Source organism: Cavia porcellus, unplaced genomic scaffold (assembly GCF_034190915.1).
Source record: "Cavia porcellus strain 051 isolate PalLab524CR breed Dunkin Hartley unplaced genomic scaffold, mCavPor4.1 scaffold_8, whole genome shotgun sequence".
Taxonomy (NCBI): domain Eukaryota; kingdom Metazoa; phylum Chordata; class Mammalia; order Rodentia; family Caviidae; genus Cavia; species Cavia porcellus.
This window is the reverse complement of record NW_026947491.1, coordinates 27,343,790-27,359,414: the sequence shown is the minus strand read 5'-3', so window position 1 is coordinate 27,359,414 and position 15,625 is coordinate 27,343,790. Positions and strand designations below refer to the sequence as shown.

Here is a 15,625-nt window from a genome sequence, read left to right as displayed (position 1 = left end):
GCCTTTGCAATGAGTAACAAACTTAGCCTTTTAAATTTATTTATTTTGAGGAAGGGTCTTGCTATGAGGCTAAATTTCCAGGCTGCCTTTAAGCTCCTAATCTTTATGCCTCAGCCTCTCAAAGGCTGGTATTATAGGCATTTACCACCATGTCCAGCTAAGAAATAATGTAGTTTCCAAATAATGAGTTGGTAGAGATGTTATCAGTTCCAATTTACCTGTAATTATTTTCCTTATTATAGATTTTCTCCCTTCCTCTTAATGTATCTCCTCAGATTACACTGATTTATATTTGATTATTTTCTTTATACAAGTCAGTGTCTGTATGGAGTCTTCACAATTAAATATCCTGCAAAACAAACAGGCAAACAAAGAAGATGGGATAAATGTTCTAGATTTAAAACAAGTACAAAAATAAATCACTTAAATTTAATAATGTTTCAGCATTATACTGGCAATGAAAATAAAAGGCTCAAGCAGAAAAGAAAGAAGTATCTGTTTGCTGATAATGCAGTTTTAGATGTGGAAATTGCTTCATAAAAAAACTGTTAGAACTGAAAAGCATATTCAGCAAAGTTGTACACAATCAACATGCAAAATCAATAGTAATGGAGGGTACTGTGTTGCACTCCTGTGACTCCAGCACCTCTGTCGCAGTGTTGAGGACAGCCTATGCTAATAGCAAGAACATGTAATTGGGGTTGAACCCAGAGTTTTTGCACTGAGCTACAGCCTTTCTTTTTATCTACTATTAGCAGAGATATAGTTGTTGCATTTAGTACTTATTAGTTGTAAGTCAATACCTGGTTTGTCTTAATGTTTACATTATATTGTGGTTTTCTTCTCTAGCATTAAGTGAATATATAATTTGTTTTTGTTTGCTTGTATTGTTTGCTTTGATGTTTTTGAAACAGAGTCTTGTTCTATAATTGAAACTGTCCTTGAATTCAGCAACCTCTTGACTGCTAGGTTTATAGGAGTGCACTACCACTTCTGGCTCATGCAATTGTGTCTTATGGGATTTTAATATGGCATTTATCTTGGATGACACTGTAGTAGTTGATTTGCTTGATATTAGCAGGGTCATACATCTCTATTAAAGGGTTTTTCTGTAAGCCAACACTCAGATTACTTTTATGACATTCACAATACTAGAGTGCATCCTCAGAGAATCACAGTGCATCCTTTCTCCTCCCAAATTAACTAGTGTGGTCTAATCTTGAGTCTGAGGAAAAGATAAATGTACTCAATGCTAACTATGCTCAATGCAGGAGAATAGTATAAGCCACACACCTGAAGTGAACGCATGACAGAGGAGTTTACAAAACAGAGCAAGAAAGTACTCTGCAGGACAACTGAGGTATAACTAAACAGATAGTGGACATAATAGCCGAAATTACACAGTGGCTTTCAGAAGACACTAGTAAAAAGCTATTTGAGCTACACAAAATGATACAAAGCATAAATCACAAGTTTAGTAAAGAATTAGAGACTATGAAAAGATTCCCATCAGAAATTTAAGAGAGCAAAATTTTGTGGAAACTATAGTAAGAAGTGATCAATGTAAAGACAGTATTTTGGAACAAGATGATATTGATCCCTTCAAGAATCAAGTACTCAGAGACAGCTTAAAAGCAACATGAGAATATGAAAATTGGATCCAACAGCTGCTAGATGATCAAAGAAGATGAACCTGAATGTAATTGGAATGAGTGCAAAATCACAAGACATGGGCCAGGGGTTTAGTTCAGTAGCACAAGCGCCTGTCAGGCAAGTGTGAGGTCATGAGTTCAATCCCTGGTACAAAAAAATAAATCACAAAACAACATTAATGGCATTTTTAAAAATCCTGTTCCCAGAAAAAAAAGCAGAATACTTCCCAGACAAAGAGAGAAAATAAACATATACATAAATAAGAAAGGCATAAGGCAACCCCAATATCCATAATCAGAAGAGTACGTCTCAGCACATTATATTCAAAGTAACAGGCATACAACACAGAGCTAAAATATTAAATATTGTAGAGAAAAACACTGAATAACATGGAAAGGTAAACCCACTAGAATTACAGCAGACTTCTTGATACAAATCTTAGATGTCAGGAGGTCTTAGAATGATCTGTTTCAAGTCCCAAGAAACAACAATGTCCAATCCTGACTTACATATCTTTGAAAATTGATAGAGAAATAAGCTATTTCTACAACAAAAAGCACTTTAAAAAATTAATGACCACCAAATCAGCATTTCAAAACATCTCAGGTATCCTAGAAAGAAACAGTGAAACCCAAATGAAAATAATTAAAAATAATGAATACACTTGGCACAATGAGCAAAAGGAAAGAAATCGGCAACAGGAACATAACGCAATGACAGGAATAAATCAATCTGTTTCAGTAATAGCTCTCAATGGGGATGGCCTCAAACCACAATTAAATGTCACAGATTGAGAATAGGAAAAAGTTTAGCCAACTGTCCCTCAGACAAGAGACTCATCCAGAAAATATAAAGAATTGAAAAACATCAGCTCTCAACTGCAGAGTGGATGAAAAAATGTGGTATATTTATACAATGCAATACTGCTCAGCTATAAAAAGGATGATCTTGAGGTCTTTATAGGTAAATGGAGGCAACTTGAAAACACCTTCATCAGTGAAATAAACAAAACTCACATGAGTAAATATCACATTGTCTCTCTAGTGTAAGAAACAATAAAACCTGATGGAACAATGGGATCCAAAAAGTATAACAGATACTGTGAAAGTGAAAGGGAAGGAAAGTACTCTAAAGAGTATAACGGTATGTATAGTGTGTAAGATAGATGGCCATATTATTGAATTTCTGTTGGAACATTGAACAGAAGGATTTGTACTATCAATGTTTGAGTATCTAGCCACTATTTATGCCTTGATTTGTCACTTAGCAACTATTTTTTAAGATGACAATGAGAAATGTAACAGCTAGTGATTCTATGATGATAATTTTTTTTGAATTCAGTATTGTTCTACCCTTCTTTTCTGGTTTTCTATTTTCTTTAATATTTTTCTCTTTATTTGAAAAAAAGCAAATGATATGCAATATAACAAGCTTTGTTAAATTTCTTTCATTCTGTTTTGAAGACCTGTATTGTTATTGTTTTGAATCTGCTGTTGTTGTTTATGCCTTTTGCTTTTTTTTTTCTTTTCTGTCTCTTTTTTAAATAAAATTTTAAAAAAAGAAAGAAAAATATCAGGTCCCTCAAAGCCAAAGACCCAGTCCAAAATTGGGCATCTGAAATGAACACGCACTTCTCAAATGAAAAAATACAAATGGGAGTTGGAGATTTACTTCAGTGGTATAAGTGCCTGCCTGGCAAGTGCAAGGTCATAAATTCTATCCCTGGTACCAAAAAAAGAAAAAAGAAAAGAAATCAATGCAAATGTCAAATAAATATATGAAGTGATGTTCACCATCACTGGTCATTCAAGAAATGTAAATTTGGGGCTGGAGGTTTAGCTCAGCGGCATAAGTACCTGCCTTGCAAACAGGCAGTTGTGAGTTCGATCCCCGGTACCGATAAAAACGAAAAACACAAAAAAAAAAAAGAAAAAAAAAAAAAGAAAAGAAAGAAATGTAAATTAAAACAACACTGACACTCTATCTCACTCCAGAAAAAATGGCTATTATCAAGAAATCAACAATAACAAATTTTAGCAAGGCTATGGGGAAAAGGAACGCTGCTCCACTGCTGGTGGGAGTGTAGACCAGTAAAACATTGTGGAAATCAGTGTGGAGAGTCCTCAAAAAACAGGGAATGGATGTCCCATTCAATCCAGCTATTCCCCTTCTGGATATTTTCCCAGAAGAATTAAAAATATCATGTCACAGAGATATATGTGCTCCCATGTTTATAGTAGCACAATTTGTAATAGCTAAATCTTAGAAACAACCCAAATGCCCACCAACCACAAAACGGATAAAAAAGATGTGATATTTTTATAAATGGAGTATTACTTAGCTATAAACAAGGATAAACTTGAGACATTTATAGATAAATAGATGCAACTAGAGACCATGCTCATAAGTGAAATTGATCAGACTTGAATATGTGAATATCATATTGTCTCCCTAGTGTAAAAAAAGTAAATAAGATCCAAAATATACAATAGATATTGTAAACACAAAAGAGAAAGAAAGTGCACAAAAGGAAAGAATTGGAATAGGGGAAAGGAGAAAAGAAAGAAGGGAAAAGATTATATATAATTGGTTTTATTCTGTTTTGTTTTGTTTGATTTTATTATGTCTGATGGTGTGGACAGCTATTTTGAATAAAACAAGAAACATTATGGTAGCCGTTGTTGATATTCTATTATTTTGTTTTGAAGTCTTGTATTATTTTCAGCATTCTGTTCTGCTTAGCTTTATTCTGTTTTGTTTGATTTGGTTTTATTCTCTTTAAAATACATTTTAAATTTTTAAAAAGATTATATATACACATATGTATACATACGTGTGTGTAAATATATACAAGATAGATAACTATACTACTAATCTCTGTTTTCAAAAAGAACAGTTTATGTTTTCATTGTCTGATTATTTGATCATTTTTATGTCTAAATCTTGTAGCTGAACAGCTACTTTCAAGATAACAACATGCAATATAGTCACTGGTGTTAATTTCTATTTCTTTTTTAAAATTCTGTATTGTTTTTATTCTTTTTCATTTGTTTTAAAAGAAAAAAGTCACAGATTTGCAGAATGGATCGAGAAACAAAACCTAAAGACATACACTACACAAGAAACACATTTAATTAAAAAAGAAATTCATGTATTAAAAAATTCATAATTTAAAAATAAAATTATAGTCCATGCAACAAAACCTGGAAAAAAAAAAAACAGGAGTAGCTATCCTGACTTCTTGCAGAGTGAATTTCCAGTGAAAACTGATCTAAAAAGACCAAGAATGTCACCATATAATGTTGTCTTTTCAGCATATGTGCAACATAGCTGGTGCCCCAAAATTCATAATACAGGCACCAACAGTAATGCATGATAAATCAGTTAAACACCAATACGATTATAACCACTGGCACAAATAGATCAACTAGACAAAAAAAATCAATGCAGAAAAAGCAATTGAACCAAAGCTTCAAATAAATGAATATAATAGATATCTATAGAGAGCTCCATACAAAATATCCTTCTCAGCAGCACAAGACATTTCCTCCAAAATAGACCACACACTAGCCAATAAAACATGATTAAGTAAGTGTAGAAGAATCAAAATTATTATGTGTATTATTAGATCATACTACAATGGATCTAGACAGCAGAACAAACACAGAAACTGTGCGAACACATGGAAATTAAACAATACTCTCTTGAATAATAAAAGGATGAAATTAAGGAAGAAATTAGTTCCTGTTATCAAAGGTTAATGCCAGTGAGTACTGCAACCTATGAGATACAATGAAAATATTCTTAAATGTGATGTTTGTAGTTGTGAATTCACACATTAGAAAAAGAATGAGTTCAAATAAATAACATCGTGATGCACTTCAGTGTTCAAATCCAAAGCCAGTATGAGGAAGGAAATTATTATAAAGATCAGAAGAGAAATTAATGAAATCGAGACTTAAAAGAAAAACAAAGATTCAATGAATCACCTTTTTCACCCCTTATCCTTTAAACATTATGTACTGTACACATGCACTAATAATCTAAGAAGATAATAAAATAAAGCAATATGTTATATTAACTATCAAAAAAGAATCAATGAATTGAACAGTTTCACTGAGAATGAATAAAGTATACAAACTCTTAGCCAGTCTTAACAAAATAAGGAAAGAAAAGACTCATATCCAAGCAACTGGAAATGAAAAAGTTCTGAGCACTCAGAAGGCTGAGACAAGCAGATTGCAGGAAATTTGAGGGCAGCTTGGGCTACATATTGAGTTCAAAGCCAGTCTGAACTTTATAGCAAGACCCAGTTGGAAAAAAAATGTGAAATCACAAAGGTTTGTGCTGAAATTCAGATTATCAACGTTAACTACTTTGGGAACAAGTACTCTAACAAAAATGAAAATGCAAAAGAAAAAGATTCCTGATATACGTAAAACACCAAAGTTGAACCAAGAAGATAAAGAAATCCTGAACAATCCAGTTTCAGTAAATGAAATTGAAGAGATAATAAGAAAAACTACAAACTAGGAAAAGCTCACGTCCTGACAAACTCACTGCTGAATTCTACAAGAAATTTAGAGAATATCTAAGGCAAATATTCTAACTCCTTAATGAAATTAAAGGGAAGCAGTACTCCCAAAGTCATCCATGGAGCCAACCATTGTGCTGAGTCCAGAAAAGGACACAACCAAATAGAAAATCACAAGCTAATTTCTTTAATAAATAAACACAAAAGAATTCTCAATAGGATACTGACAAACAGAATGCAGCAAATCATTGAAAACATCAGCATTATGAAAAAGGATTCATTCTAGGAATGCAAGAATGATTCAACGTATTCAAATCTATAAATGTAAAATACTTCATAAACAGAAACAAGGACAAAAATCACGTGATTATCTCAATAGAGGCAGAAAGGCATTTGTGATTACCAATCATTCATGATTACCAACCCTGTATAAAATATGTATAGAAGATCTTTATCTCAAACTGAGAAAAGACGCCTATGACAAACCAAAAGTCAGTATCATTAAATGGGGAGGAATTGAAAGCTTCCCCTCTAAAACCAGAACAATGGCAGGATACACACTATCACCACTCTTGTTCAATATAGTTCTCAAAAGAGTAGCCAGAGCAATTAGATAAGAGAAAAAAAATAAAATGGACATGGATATGGAAGGAAGAAGTTAAATTATTAGCATAACAGTATACAAAGTCAACACTCAATAATCAATAGCGTTTCTGTACACCAATAATAAATTCACCAAGAGAAAAATTAGAAAACAATATCTTTCACAATAAGATCAAGAAAAATGATACACTTAGGAACAAACCTAAGGAAGTTAAAAATCAAGATAGTGAAAATCAACAAAATGAAAATTACAGTACTCTGAAAAAGGAATCAAAGAAGGTCTCCAAAAGTGGAAAGATACTTCCTGTTCCTGGGTAAGCAAAACCAATATACTCAAATGGCATACTTCCCAAACTGTCATACAATCCTAATCAAAATACCAATAGCATTCCTAGGAAAGCAGTCTTAACTTACATATGGAGCCATAATATCTCTACAACAGCACTAGTAATTCTGGGCAAGAAGGGCAAGGCAAAGGGTATCACAGTCTGGGCTTCAAGTTATGATATAAAGCTACAATGATAAAAACAGCATGGTATTGGCAAAAACAAAACAAAAACCTACTTGAGAATCACTGCAACAGAACAGGGAATGCAAAAACAACTCCAGGTATATTTGAGTACCTTATCTTTGACAAAGGGCCAAATATTTTTATGGAATGAAAGATAGCCACTTTAGCAAATACTACTAGGAAAACTGGCTTTTCACATATCCAAGGTCAAACACAGACTTATGTCTCTCACCATGCATGAAACTAAAATAAAAATGGATCAAAGATTTAAATATTAAAACAGAAACAGTCTGTTGGAAGACAAAATGAGCAGAACTCTTTAAGACACAGGCAAAGACTTTCTGAGCAGAACCCTGGTTGCACAAGAAATAGCACCATGAAATCAACAAAAGTGGGATCACATCAAACTATAACAACTTCCACACAGCCAGAGAAACCACCAACAGAGTGAAGAAACAACCTACAGAATTTGAAAAAAACCTTTTCTACCTACTCTTCAAAGGACTAATATTTAGAATCGATAAAAACTTAAATAATTAGTACCACTCCAGATTTAAAGACTCACATAATGAGTTTCCCTTAGACAAAGAAATGCAGAAGCTTTTTAGATGAAGAAGTACAAATCACCAAAAAAATACATGAAATAATGTTCAGCATTACTGATCATTTGAGAAATGCAAATCAAAACAGTACTAAGAATGCTTCTCACTCCAGAAATAATGGATATCATCAAGAAATCAAGCACTGATAAATGCTGGAGAGGCTGCAGGAGGGAGATCATTCTTCATTGTTGGTGGAAGTGTAAACTTGTACAACCATTATGAAAATCAGCATGAAGTTTGCTCAAAAAAGTAGAAGTAGAAATTCCATTTGACTCTACTTTTCTCTTCTATATATCTTCCCCGAAGGGTTAAGACATCATGTTATTTTGTTTCGTTTGGTTTCGTGGTATTGGGGATCAAACTCACAATCTCATGCTTGCCTGGCAGGCGCTTATGCCACTGAGCTAAACCCCAGCCCCAAGACACCATGCTATGACGATACATGAATACCTTTGTTTATACTGTACGGTTCATCCTTGCTAAATCCTGGAAGCAACCTATATGTTTATCAACAAATGAATAGATCAACAAAATGTGATATAAATTCCCAATGGAGTACTCATCTGCTATAAAGAAAGATAAACTGGGTTCAGTTGTTGGAAAATGGGTACTGTCTGGTCATATCTGAGAGACCTCGTGCTTCCTCTTGTAAACAGTAAACATGAAGTAAGGGCAAGGAAGAAATTTAACCCGGGACCTGAGAGACCACTCCGTGCATCAACTTGTACTGATCATCCTTACAGCTTTGAACTCAACATTCCACCCAGATTCTTTTGAATCTTTGAAATTCTGATCCCAACCCCCAAGTCCTACTCAGTTTTCCCTCCACACAGCTGCACATACCACTGCAATGTCAGTCGGCCTATATGTAGAGGAGTAAAACCACAGCCCCCATCTCCAGGTATTTACCTCACACCTCCATGGACCTGACAAGTAAACCTTGGGGTCATAATGATCAGTGAGACCAGATACACAAGTTTAAATATCACATGGTTCTGAAGCCTGATGTACAAAGTGTGAAATAAAAACTAGACTTCATAAAAAATAGAGAAAAGTTGTTGTAATTCAACATGGTCAATGCATCTAAAAGTGTACTGTGATTCAGTATAATTATTTTATATAATTTTTGGTCTGTTAGTTTGGCTGTATTTATGATAATTAACTTGATAAAGTCTTATAAAATAAATAAATCCCATGCTGTCAATAAGGGGATAAAAAGAATTGAGATGTATTATGTATGTACTCCAATTTCCCACGGTGAATATAATAATTATGCTCTGCAAATGTGTACCAATAAAAATTAAGAAGAGCAGTGTTTTTACTGAGCATGGTGGCACACTGCAATAATCCCAACACTCAGGGAATTAAGGCAGAAGGAGCGCCATGAGTTTGAGGGTAGCCTGGGCCACAAAGCAAGTTCAAGGCCAGCGCAAACTGCATAGTGAGACCCTGTCTCAAAAAAAAAGTGATTGCATTGAATAGTGTGCACTGTATCTTTTTTCACCCTAGCCTTGGGGATTGAAGTAAAAGCTTTACATATGTTAGGCAAGGCTGGTACCACTGAGCTATATCACTAGACCTTACTTTTTTAAAAATTTTTTTAAATTTTTATTTAAAGACTAAACAAAACAAAAAAGGGTAGAAATAATACATACCTTCAAAGAAAAAAAACAGTAAGAAATCACTAGATGATGATTACATGTTGTCCTCTTACAAATAGTTGTTCAGTTTACAAAAGTGAAGCATACAAAGTGGGGATTCAAACAGCAAGGCTGCAAAGAGTTTTGTTCAACTATCCAACAAAAACTTAGTAACATGGTTATCAATCCTATACACTTAAACATACATGCAGTTATCATACCTTCATTTATGTTAAGATTAAACAAGCCAAAGCAGGTTAAAATCACTCTGAACAAAGAATAATAGTATTGCTGGATTTCACATCATGGTACTACAGGATCAGCACTGGGTACTGTAGTGTCTTTTCCTTCAAAGTACTTGTTCATTTTGTCATGCATTATCTGATCAGTTCTCATAAACTGTTTATAGGTTCTATGCATACATAAGTCTCAACATGTATTTCCATCCTTTCTATATTAGAGGGAGAAACAAAACAAAACATATTCCTATAAATACATGGAATGAAGAAGTCATTTAAAACCACTGTACAATGTGTTCTACAATGATTACTGTGTTGTCTCTTGTTATCTTCAGTAGAATTGTCTATATCGTCAGCATAGTACAAAGTTGAACATAGAAGTACATAACAATATTAATAAAAACAAAACTTTGTAGATAGTGTAAAATTTCAGAAACAGATAATAATCAAACCAGAATGGATATCGTAGTGAATCTTGTCATCTTCAGTATAGTTGCCTATACTCTCAGACTTGATACTATCAAACATAACAGTTTTGAATAAAATCTGTTGATACCAAACAACTATCAAACAAACCAGATTTAACTAAGATCAGTCATGATAAAACAGTATAAGTTATACAGGGCTCCAGATTAAGTTAATAGGAAATTGAGGATGATTACTATACTATAGCCTGTTATTTTTGGGATAGCTATCTGTGTCCTCAGATCTAGTGCAAGTAGACAAACTGGGACAGAATATAAACTATCTAAGCAGAGCGGTGTGAGTAATGTGGGTTTTAAATCCTGGTACACTATTAACGATATCCTCTGCCTTCTTTTTTTAGACTATTCCTCCCCTTTCACTCCCCGAGGGTGCACTGTGAATTTTTGGGTCTCACCAATTCCCTCTGTTTTTAGATTGGGGGGGGGACCTGCTATTTACCTAAATGGTTCTGAACCTTCTCACTCCTGAACTTGATCTCAAGTTGTATTCCTATACATACTAAAGCCTGACTTTCCAAACTATCTGCAGGTGCTGGTCGAGTTACCCCTATTACGCTCTGGTTCCCTGTCCCATACAGCATTGCTTTCTCATATTTGATTTTTGGTCCATAAACCCTTTTTCAGGTTAAATTATATTTCCTATAAAGAGCATCTCGGTGGACCCTATCTCCTGATATACTCTACCTGTGTTTCTCTCTCTCTCTCTCTTCTCTCTCTCTCTCTCTCTCTCTCTCTCTCTCTCTCTCTCTCTCTTTGGTGTATCAAGGCCATCTATATTAGAGATTATAACCAACCTTCTCTGTCTCATTTCTGTTGTGCTCTTTTTCTGCCATTAGTTGTCTGCTTTTCTCTTTCATTCCATTTTCTGCTCCATTCATTGAGGCCTCTCTGCCACATTCCTGGAATCCTGGTACTTTTCTCTCTCTCTAGAATGTCCTTCAGTATTCTCTGTAGGGTTAGATTGGTGGTTGAAAATTCCCCCAGTTCCTCTTTGTCTTGGAAGCATCTTGTTTCTCCATTAATCCTAGAGACAGTTTTGCATGGTAAATCAATCTGAACTGGAGGTTATTTTCTTTCAAGGCTTGGAATACTTCGCTCCAAGCTCTTCTTGATATAATGGTCTGTGTTGAGAAGTCTGTCATAATTTTGATGAGTTTTCCTTTATAGATGATCTGTTTCTTTTCTCTGATGGCTTTTAATATTCTATTCTTATATTGTATTTCTGAGATCTGGATTATTATATATCTGGGTGTGGCTCTGTTTTGGTTGTGGGTGTCTGGAGTTCTGTATGCCTCATACATCTGAATATCATTTCCTTTTCCTATGTTTGGGAAGTTTTCCTTAATTATTTTTGTGAATAGCCTTTGTAATTTCTTTGTTTGTATCCCTGCTTCTTTATTCACATTCTTTATTCTTAAGTTATAGATGCTCTTGTTGTCTTCTAGCTTTTGTATTGTTACTGCCTGTTTCCTTGTTATTTTTAAGAAATTTTTCCTTTCATGATCACACATTGCAAACCTGTCTTCAAATTTTAAAAATCTATCCTTAGTTTTTTCAAGCAGTTTTGCCAGCTTTCAATGGAGTTTTTTTATTTCCTGGTAGTCTCTTTGAACCTGCTTCATGTATTCTGTATTTTCTTTATATTCTTCACTGAATGTTTCTCTCCTTTCTTTGTGTTCATTCTTTCATCTGTGTCTTGGTGAGAGGTGCTTAGCGTTTCTTTTATTAATCTACTCATACCTTGCTTTACTTGATTAAATATTCCACTTTTGAGCTCATCTATGATGTCCCAAAGATATCTCTTTATGTCCACTGATGCCGTGTCTGGTATTGCATGTTTGCTGCCTTCAATCTCTTTTGTATTTACCACTCTTGGATCAGTGTTCTCAGGGCTGGGGGCTAGAGACTTTTTCTTATTTCTTCCTCTTGTCATGTTTATGGTTTCTTCCATACAGGTGTATACAGGAGGTCCCAGTCCCTTTCCTTGTTGGTTATGGTTTTTCTGAAGCCCACTGACTAGGTAATCCTGCCCACTCCAATGTGCTATTGAAGTGCAAACAGGGGCATATACTGCCCTGCCCTCCGGGTCAGTCAACTTGCTGAGGCCTTCACTGTGGAAGTGTGTGCCACGCATAGGGAATTGGTTTCGGACAACTTATTGGGTCCCAGGCAGGGATGTGGCCCACTCCAAGCATACACCACCAATCTGGTCTGGGAAGGGAACAACTGACTGAAGTCACTGCTGTTCCTGCCAGTCCTTCCCGATTCCAAATGTCACCCCATTGGTGCTCCTTTCCCTTGGAAGGGTCTTATTCCCAGCACTCACTGCAGGTCAATGCAGGTCCCTTGTCGGCTCCGTTCTCCATTGGGCTCACTGACCTCTGACTTCAGTATGACTGCACTTCAGTGCGACTGCGGTTCCATGAGTAGAAGCTGCAGGAATTTGGGCGGCTCGATGAGTCATGGCTGAACAAGTTTGGGCCCTGCAGTGAGAGCCCTGAATCTTAGCTGCTCCAATAATAGCCCTGGGACAGCATGTTTGACTGGTTCTTTTCCATTTAGTTTCTTCCTGGGTTGAGAGGATCCATCTCCCTCTGTTTGGGCCTCCCCACGATGCTTTATTTTGGCATCTGTGTTGTCTGTCTCAGGCAGCCTCTGTAATCTGCTCTTATCTATCCACTATCTTTTTAACCTTTTTATTTTTATTTGAAGAGAGTCTTTTTAAATTACCCAATCTGGTCTCATATTTGAAATCCTCTTTCCTCTGCCTCCTATGTTACTGGGAATACTGATGTGCACTATTTTACCCAGCTTGTACTGATTCTTTTGATTAAGAGGAATAAATTAGTATAGGAGTTAATATAAATAATTACAATTAATGCTATGGAACCACTACCCCTCCACTCACCTGAACTTAGGCAATGCCCCAGAGCAGTGCCTCTTTGTTCTAAGGGAAATAAAAATAAGAATAAATAAAGACCCAGGAAATTTCTAACATTCCAGGCCAGGGCACATGCTTATTAGAGCCATCTTCATGACCCACAATGATCTTTCCTCACTTGGAACTTGTTAATGATTCATACACATGGAGTGCATAGCATCATCTAATTATAATAACATGAATTATGGGAAAGTACATACACAGTAGACACAATTGAGCTCACTCAGCACCCTGCCAATGATAGTCAATCACATCCTGAATGACCCAGGGAGAGGTGCCATGGTAAGATGTACATTTTTGAATCCTAAAACCCAATTTATCCACAGTCCATCCACTCCTCCTGCCACCCCATGCCATTTTCTCCCCACTGCTGCCATGCTTTTCATTTCTGCTGGTACAAGCCCACTCTTTATGAATCTACCTTTCCCTATTAACTTCAGTAAGTGTGGTATTATGGAACGCTAAGTTAGGTAGAAATATTCTAGGCAGTCAGACAGAGACAGGCCCTTGAGGGAGTCAGTGCAGAGAAGGAGCATACATCATGACTGTGACTGGAGACATTCATTGAAGGCCAGGTCTCAAGACAGAGACAAAAGGACTAGGGCTTAATGCCTCCCCATGGAGGTGATTGCTATCACCTGGTCCAATAAAGTGTAGACAGACATGAGTCACCCAAATGGGTGACCAGGCTGTAGACTCAGGTCTTCTCAAAAAGATCCTTGTTCTTTCTATGTTGCTATGCAACTCCATTGGATCAACATTACCTTGTAAGGGCATTTGTAATCCCCTGCTATTTGCTTTTTTTTTTTATTTGTCCTTTTCTCTTAGAACCTTGCCACCCTAGTTTTGAAAACTTCACTATTTTATAACCCATCGATTATAGTTTAGGTGCTTAGCTACCAGTTAGACTTCAAACAGTGAGTGAACTTTGTCCAACCTCCCAAAAGGCCACCTTCCCTTTATCTGGCCATAAACTATGGAAAGAGAAACAAATTGTATTATCTCAAGGTGGACAAACGGCCAGGTACTTACCTACTGTGTGGCATCTCACCAGATATGTAAGAAGGTCTCATTCCAAAGTAATGATGAGGCTGTAAGAAGTGGTATCCATGGCAACCATCTGACCTTGTGAATTCACACATGGGAAAAAGAAAGGGAAACAAAGGATTGGAGTCAGTAGCTGCACTTGCCTGTGACCTTGCAGTTCCAAATAAAGTCTCACTTGTTTCTCAATTCTTGGTTTCCTGTGGATGACTTTCTTGAGTGGGCCATTATAACCTAAGCAGCTATACTTGTAATCTTGATTCACCCATATTGTAACCTCTTTGTGATTTTGCACCTATCTTGTGATTTTGCTCTATAAAACTTCCTGTGGAAAGTGGGATCTATGGCTATGCACTTGGGCCCCCTCCTGTCTCACAGGAGCTGTCCTCCCCATTGTAAATACTTCCTACTCTATCATTCCTTAGAATTCACTCTTCAATTTTGAGGAACATGAACTTGGTGTATCTCACACTTAGCAGGTTGAGACTTATAATAGTTCCCTTCTATCATTTGGAGATCCTATGTCTGTAGCTGTTTTCTTCTTGTCTGCTGTGTGTATGACACTTGTCCTTCATGAGCAGCAACCTGAAACTATCTCCTGGGAACCGCATTATGTTTTGTTGGTTGGTCTTGCCACCAATTCAGATTTGTATTGGAAGTGGCCACTAGTATGAAGACTTCTGAACCCACGTTGCAAAACCTTTATGCGGTAATTAAAGGAACCTGACCAAGGCCAGCCCATGCTGGCTAGAGGCCACTGCAAAACCTCTACATGGCACAGCTACACCCCTAACTCCCATCATTATCCAGCCCTGCTGCTGCTAACAACCACCAGTACCTAGCATTCCCAAGCCTCCTCTTTGGGCAACAACTCCTCCTGTTCCTCTCCTTGGCAGGAAGCCACAACACCCTTTCCCTGAACTTTCCCCACTGCGACCCTACAGTCTGTAAGAGAATCACCAGTCTGGTGTAAGTGCCGGGGAAGTCCATCTCAGGTTTGTTCTGAAATAAACTTGTCCCATGGAGCACACACATCTGGTTGTTTGCTCCTTTTTCCTAATAGTAATGGTACTATCCACTTAAGTTCAGATTTGTTTGTTCCCTGCTGACCCAAACAGAGGAGGCCATATATTTTGGTAAAAAAGGAGAAAGGGTTTATTCAAAGTTAGCTCTGTGGAGATAAAGAAGTCCATTACCTTAATTAACCATCTCCCCATGTACAGACAGGTAAAGATCTTTTGTAGTAAGGGACAGGAGGGAGGGGAACAGAAAGTGGCAACACAGCAGAACAGAGATTTATGTTTAGCAGATCTTTATACCTGCTTATCACTTCCAGTCATCTGTAGCTCACTGTCACCTTTACAGTGGGCTCC

General features: G+C 36.4%; 1 long non-coding RNA gene across 1 annotated transcript in view; it reads right to left on the bottom strand.

Annotated features, from left to right (window-relative positions):
• The window catches only part of LOC134477157 (uncharacterized), a 74,807-nt gene extending 60,489 nt beyond the window's left edge, over positions 1 to 14,318 (bottom strand). Inside the window, exon 1 of the long non-coding RNA XR_010049068.1 lies at positions 14,241 to 14,318. This is a non-coding gene — a long non-coding RNA (uncharacterized LOC134477157). The remainder of the gene's footprint in view (positions 1 to 14,240) is intronic.
• Positions 14,319 to 15,625: the final 1,307 nt, after the last annotated feature.